The sequence below is a fragment of the Triticum urartu genome, chromosome 5 (genome assembly GCF_003073215.2).
Source record: "Triticum urartu cultivar G1812 chromosome 5, Tu2.1, whole genome shotgun sequence".
NCBI classification, from domain to species: Eukaryota; Viridiplantae; Streptophyta; class Magnoliopsida; order Poales; family Poaceae; genus Triticum; species Triticum urartu.
The window spans coordinates 188,862,108-188,868,336 of record NC_053026.1 but is presented as its reverse complement, the minus strand read 5'-3'; the positions used below and the strand labels follow the sequence as shown (position 1 = coordinate 188,868,336).

The 6,229-nt window shown below is 46.4% G+C and overlaps 1 long non-coding RNA gene across 1 annotated transcript; it reads right to left on the bottom strand.

The window, feature by feature from the left end:
* Positions 1-4,467: 4,467 nt before the first annotated feature.
* On the bottom strand, positions 4,468-5,759 carry LOC125555806. Its single transcript, XR_007304874.1, has 3 exons — positions 5,649-5,759; positions 5,134-5,331; positions 4,468-4,715 (listed from the first exon to the last, which is right to left on the bottom strand). It is a non-coding gene; the product is annotated as an uncharacterized LOC125555806 (long non-coding RNA).
* Positions 5,760-6,229: the final 470 nt, after the last annotated feature.

Here is a 6,229-nt window from a genome sequence, read left to right as displayed (position 1 = left end):
TACTTGAGAAAAAAAACTGGCATTAACCACCTTGTCGCTTGGCCTGTATCCGCTCGCCATTTAAACATGGCTAGGACCGGCAACAGGTGCATCCCACCTCCGCTCCCCGATCTCCTCTCTACACCACATCCGCCATGGCCTCGAGCTCCAAAGCCCTGTGGGAGAGTCTATCGGACGAACAGAAGTAGGAGCTCACTGGCATTGCTGCCGGTTAGCAGGCCTGCCGAGCTAGACAGATAGAGGTTGGCTTGCCGACGAGCTCTCCATGGAGACCAGCGTTGCGGACGAACAAATGGAAGAGGCGGCTGACGACGATCTTGTGCCACCGCCCTCGTTGGTCCATGTCGGCATCACCATGGGCGAGGCGCGGGCACACTACACTGTCATGGTGTTGAAAGAGTGGGAGGCCACGCTCCGGCAAACGCGGGACAACCAAAGGTACAACCTCCTCCTCCTCGACTAGCACCGGCTCACGAAGGAGCAAATCACCGACACAAGCATTATGGCGGATGTGGAAAAGTATAAGGTGCTTCTCCGGGCCTATGGCCCCGCCCGCGAAATCCGTCACGAGTGATGGCAACTCCACTTGCTACAGGCAGAGAAAGAAGCTATGTTCGCATAGATCAACACGGTGGCAGAGGAATCTAACACGGCACTGACTAAAGGAAATATGCCCTAGAGGCAATAATAAATTTGTTATTTTATATTTCCTTATCTCATGATATATGTTTATTGTTCATGCTAGAATTGTATTAACCGGAAACTTGATACACGTGTGGATACATAGACAAAACACCGTGTCCCTAGTAAGCCTCTACTAGACTAGCTCGTTAATCAAAGATGGTTAAGTTTCCTAACTATAGACATGTGTTGTCATTTGATGAACAAGATCACATCATTAGGAGAATGATGTGATGGACAAGACCCATCCGTTAGCATAGCATATTGATCGTTCAGTTTTATTGCTATTGCTTTCATCATGTCAAATACATATTCCTTCGACTATGAGATTATGCAACTCCCGGATATCGGAGGAATACACTGTGTGCTATCAAACGTCACAACATAACTGGGTGATTATAAAGATGCTCTACAGGTATCTCCGAAGATGTTTGTTGGGTTGGCATAGATCGAGATTACGATTTGTCACTCCGTGTCTGAGTATCGGAGAGGTATCTCTGGGCCCTCTTGGTAATGCACATCATAAGAAGCCTTGCAAGCAAAGTGACTAATGAGTTAGTTGTGGGATGATGTATTACGGAACGAGTAAAGAGACTTTCCAGTAACGAGATTGAACTAGGTATGAAGATACCGGCGATCGAATCTCGGGCAATTAACATACCGATGGACAAAGGAAATAATGTATGTTGTCATAACGGTTCGACCGATAAAGATCTTCGTAGAATATGTAGGAGCCAATATGATCATCCAGGTTCCGCTATGTTTTATTGACCGGAGAGGTGTCTCAGTCATGTCTACATAGTTCTCGAACCCGTAGGGTCCGCACGCTTAACGTTCGATGACAATTGTGTATTATATGAGTTATGTGATTTGGTGACCGAATGTTGTTCAGGGTCTTGGGTGAGATAACGGACATGACGAGGAGTCTCAAAATGGTCAAGAGGTAAAGATTGATATATAGGACGATAGTATTCGGACACCGAAAGTGTTCCAGAGGGTACCGGGTACATATCGGGTCACTGGGAGGGGTTCCGGGCACCCCCGACAAAAGATATGGGCCTAATGGGCCAAGAGGGGAAACGCAGCAGGAAGCAGGGGCTGTTGCGCCCCCCATATGGGCCGCACTAAAGGAGAAGGAAAGAGGGGAAGAGAGAAGGAAGGGGAGGGATTCGGCCTCCCCCTTCCGTCCCTCCTCCCTCCTCCCCCCTCCGAAAATATGGTAAGGGGGCGAATTGGATTAGGCCCCAAGTAGGATTCCTCCTACTTGGGGTGCCCATGGCTGCTCCCCTCCCCCTCCCACCTATATATACGTGGGTAGGGGGCGCCTAGAACACACAACAACATCGGTTAGCCATGTGTGGCGCCTCCCTCCATAGATTACACCCTCGGTCATATTCTCATAGTGCTTAGGCGAAGCCCTGCGGATCACTTCACCATCACCATCACCGCGCCATCGTGTTGACGGAACTCATCTACTTCCTTGACACTTTGCTGGATCAAGAGTTCGGGGACATCATTGAGCTGAACGTGTGAAGAACTCGGAGGTGTCGTACGTTCGGTGCTTGATCGGTCAGAACGAGAAGAAATTCGACTACATCAATCGCGTTCTCAAATGCTTCCGCTTTCGGTCTACGAGGGTACGTAGACACACTCTCCCCCTCTCGTTGCTATGCATCTCCTAGATAGATCTTGCGTGAGCGTAGGATTTTTTTTTGAAATTGCATGCTGCGTTCCCCAACAGTGGCATTCGAGCCAGGTCTATGCGTAGATGATATGAATGAGTAGAACACAAAGAGTTGTGTGCGGTGATCATCATACTGCTTACCACCAATGTCTTGTTTTGATTCTGCGATATTATTGGATGAAGCGACCTGGACCAACCTTACATGACCACATTCATGAGACCGGTTCCACCGACAGACATGCAACTAGTTTTGCATAAAGGTGGCTGGCGGGTGTCTGTTTCTCCTACTTTAGTTGAATCGAATTTGACTGCGGTCGGTCCTTGTTGAAGGTTAAAATAGCAAACTTGATAAATCACCGTTGTGGTTTTGATACGTAGGTAAGAACGGTTCTTGCTAGAAGCCCATAGCAGCCACGTAAAACTTGCAACAACAAAGTAGAGGACGTCTAACTTGTTTTTGCAGGGCATGTTGTGATGTGATATGGTCAAGACATGATGTGATATACATTATTGTATGAGATGATCATGTTTTGTAAAACGTTACTGCCAACTGGCAGGAGCCTTATGGTTGTCTCTTTATTGTATGAAATGCAAACGCCATGTAATTGCTTTACTTTATCACTATGCATTAGCGATAGTTGTAGAAGCAATAGTTGGCAAGACAACCACGATGCTACGATGGAGATCAAGGTGTCAAGCTAGTGACGATGGAGGTCATGACGATGCTTTGGAGATGGAGATCAAAAGCACAAGATGATGATGGCCATATCATGTCACATATTTTGATTGCATGTGATGTTTATCTATTACTAGTAAGCTTGCACGTGCAACGCACGTCTTAACTCTATCACATAATTATGATTATTAACACAGTTGTTTGGTTCTACATAGTTTTTCATCTGCATCTGTTTCACCAAAAAATAGTATTTGTTTGGGTGAAAGAAAAATTAAATCGCATGGAAGGTGTAAATAATACTCCCTCCATTCACCAATATAAGATGTTTTGAATATATCAATATGAACTACATATGGACTAAAATGAATGAACAAACAAACTAAAACGTGTCTTATTCTTTCGATTTAGAGAAAAGTTAGAACCAGAAATGCAATTCAGCTCCCGGGTCCAGATGCTCCTGCAATCTAGACCACACAGGTGCCTTATGATTTGGGCATGGCTTGGTATTCGGTTCGTATTTCTAATATAAAAACAGTACATGATGCCCACACAACAGTATCACTTAATGCGCACGCTTCCTCCCTGACGCCATCCCTGGTACAAACATTGGGACAAACGGAGCCGCCCGTGGTACTCTAGCTGCCCCCACCACCTCCATCGACACCTTACGTCCCATGATTAACGATTTTTTAATTCAAACTGGTAGATGTCACGTACAGATAGACTAAGTACAAGTTTTACACATGAGCCCCCTAAAATGTACCGGGCATCTTCTAAAATTTCACAATAGGAGTCCATGGGTAGAGGTTTTATTTTTTACACGCACAACCAACACATGGCAAGATTTGTCACTGACACAGGAAAAAAAGTCGGAAAGACATCACTTGGGCAAATAAAATGCTGGAAAAACGTTGGTTGTCAGGTTCTCAGTCTATCTACGAAGATGCATTTTGCAGCTTAACAGCATCAGGCATTTTGGGGTAATCTCACATAATTAAACATTAGTCCACACGCACGTTGGCTACTACACTGCAATAATAACAACTAATTTAGAGATAGTTCCTCCCAGCGATGTACACACTAAGCGTCCAGCAAAATACACGGAGGCGCAAACAAAAAATACACGTAGTTAATTTCTAATTCTAGCCAATTGGTCCATTGACTCGATTTAGCGTCTAGCAGATGAAGCGGATCTGGATGCATACCATGTAGAATGCTTCATTGTCAGCACTCCAAGCCAAGCCTGACGTGAGGACGCCGGAGCTCGGCCAACTGATGGATGGAGCAATCTTCTTCCTCCTGCCACCAGCCCACCACTGCTGCGCCACTCTCCTCTCCCAACCATCCACAGAAAACTTCCTTCATACATTTTGTCTTCCTGACATTAAGCCTACTTTTCCCATAATATCTAATGGCAAAACCATGCTTCCATGAATAAATATTGTAAAAACCATAGGTTTCTTACATAGAGTCTAGTGTTAGCCCAATAGCACCGTGCTCACCCAACTAATCTGTATACCCCTAAATCATTTGCTCCAGTGCACCAATTCTTCCCAGACATAGTGCCTGGTCCTGTAATTTCAGCGGAGCGGAGAGTGTCGAGCCTGCTGGGACAGGGTGTCCTGTAATTTCAGCGGAGCGGAGAGTGTGCCGAGCCCGCTGGGACAGGGTGTCCTATAATTTCAGTGCAGCGGAGAGTTAGCATACTCCATAAAATGTATTGTATAAACTTAATCAAGCTCTGCAATGACATGACGAAATCGTGTGTTTCTAATCTACGTCATATTTTACTCCGAAAATTTAGTCGGCAATTAGCATACATGTTCACACACTGTCCATGACCTACAATCTAATTTTAAATGATCAATATTCTAACTCTGTCGGATCGATGACCTCTTACTCTAACTCTAAAAATTCCATGAGCAGTGACACACTTCGTCAGACATCGTGTGGAAACTAAGGAATCTTCAGTCAATGGTTCTACTGCTTCATGCCCGATGGATGGCTCTTTACTGAAGCATTGAAAACTATGTGTGCACTTGCCATAGATGTGTTTACCATGAAAAACAAGCAAAATGGCATGTCTTACTACCTGATACCAAAACCATGCTCCCACGAATAAAGGTTGCAAAAATCATATGCTTCACCCAAGGAGTCGAATGTTAAGCCAATAGCAGGCTCAACTACATGGTCCCCCAATTTATCTGCATGCCCTCGAATTGTCTCCTCCAGCGCATCTAATCTTTCTGGGCATGGGGCTCTATCCGTTGGCTGATTCCCGACTCTTACTCTGCAACAACATGAAGCAAAATTCTTATATATGAAATACCAATCATTTTTTGTACATCTATTTAGTTTTTTTTGTAACAAGAAACTAATTCAGGGGAAATGCAAGATCCAACACATGGCAGCACAACTACAACACTCATATCCATCACAACATTTCCAGTTCTATTTACTTTCTCATAGTCCACGCAACCAAAACAAAAAAGCTGGGCTACTCTTACAATGCCTCAGGGGATCATATGAAACTACAATAACCAAGACATCATCGCAACTCTGGTTTTGCTACAGACCATTTACCTCTTATAAGTAAATGCCTATTACCTCTAAGTCCACCCAGGGGCTTGCAGATCCACCTTGCAAGTAGTAGATTGAGCAGACCCTCCATCACCACTTTTAGTTCGATCTTGAATCACAGCCTCTTGGTGTTCATCAGATCGAGAGATGAGAGGACGGGGCAGGGCTTGGGAAATCCTCCCGCCCGTGCACCTGTAGTCTCACGTGAAGCAGAAGAGGAACAGCGGCGAGCGGTACGGCGGCGGCCTGCGGCGAAGGCAGCTCCGACGGTGGCTCCAGCGGCACGGGGGAGGGGGGCGGCGAAGGGAGGATCCAGCGCGGGAGGGGGCGGCTCCAACGGGGTGCGGCGAAGGGCGGATCTAGCGGGGGGGGCGGCTCCGGTAGGAGGGGGTGGGTGGGGCGAAGGGCGCGAACAGGTGTGGGAGGAACGGGGCGGGAGGACGTGGGGGTCTGGCGGGAGGATGTGGGGGAAGAGGTGGGCGGTGGCCAAACTGCCCGCATGGCATGGTGGGTAATTAAAGCATAAAACGTGTTTGGTGTTTTGAAGGGATGTAGACCATCAGATTGCAGGTTTGGATGGATAGGATGACTTGGTTCTCCGCCCTCTC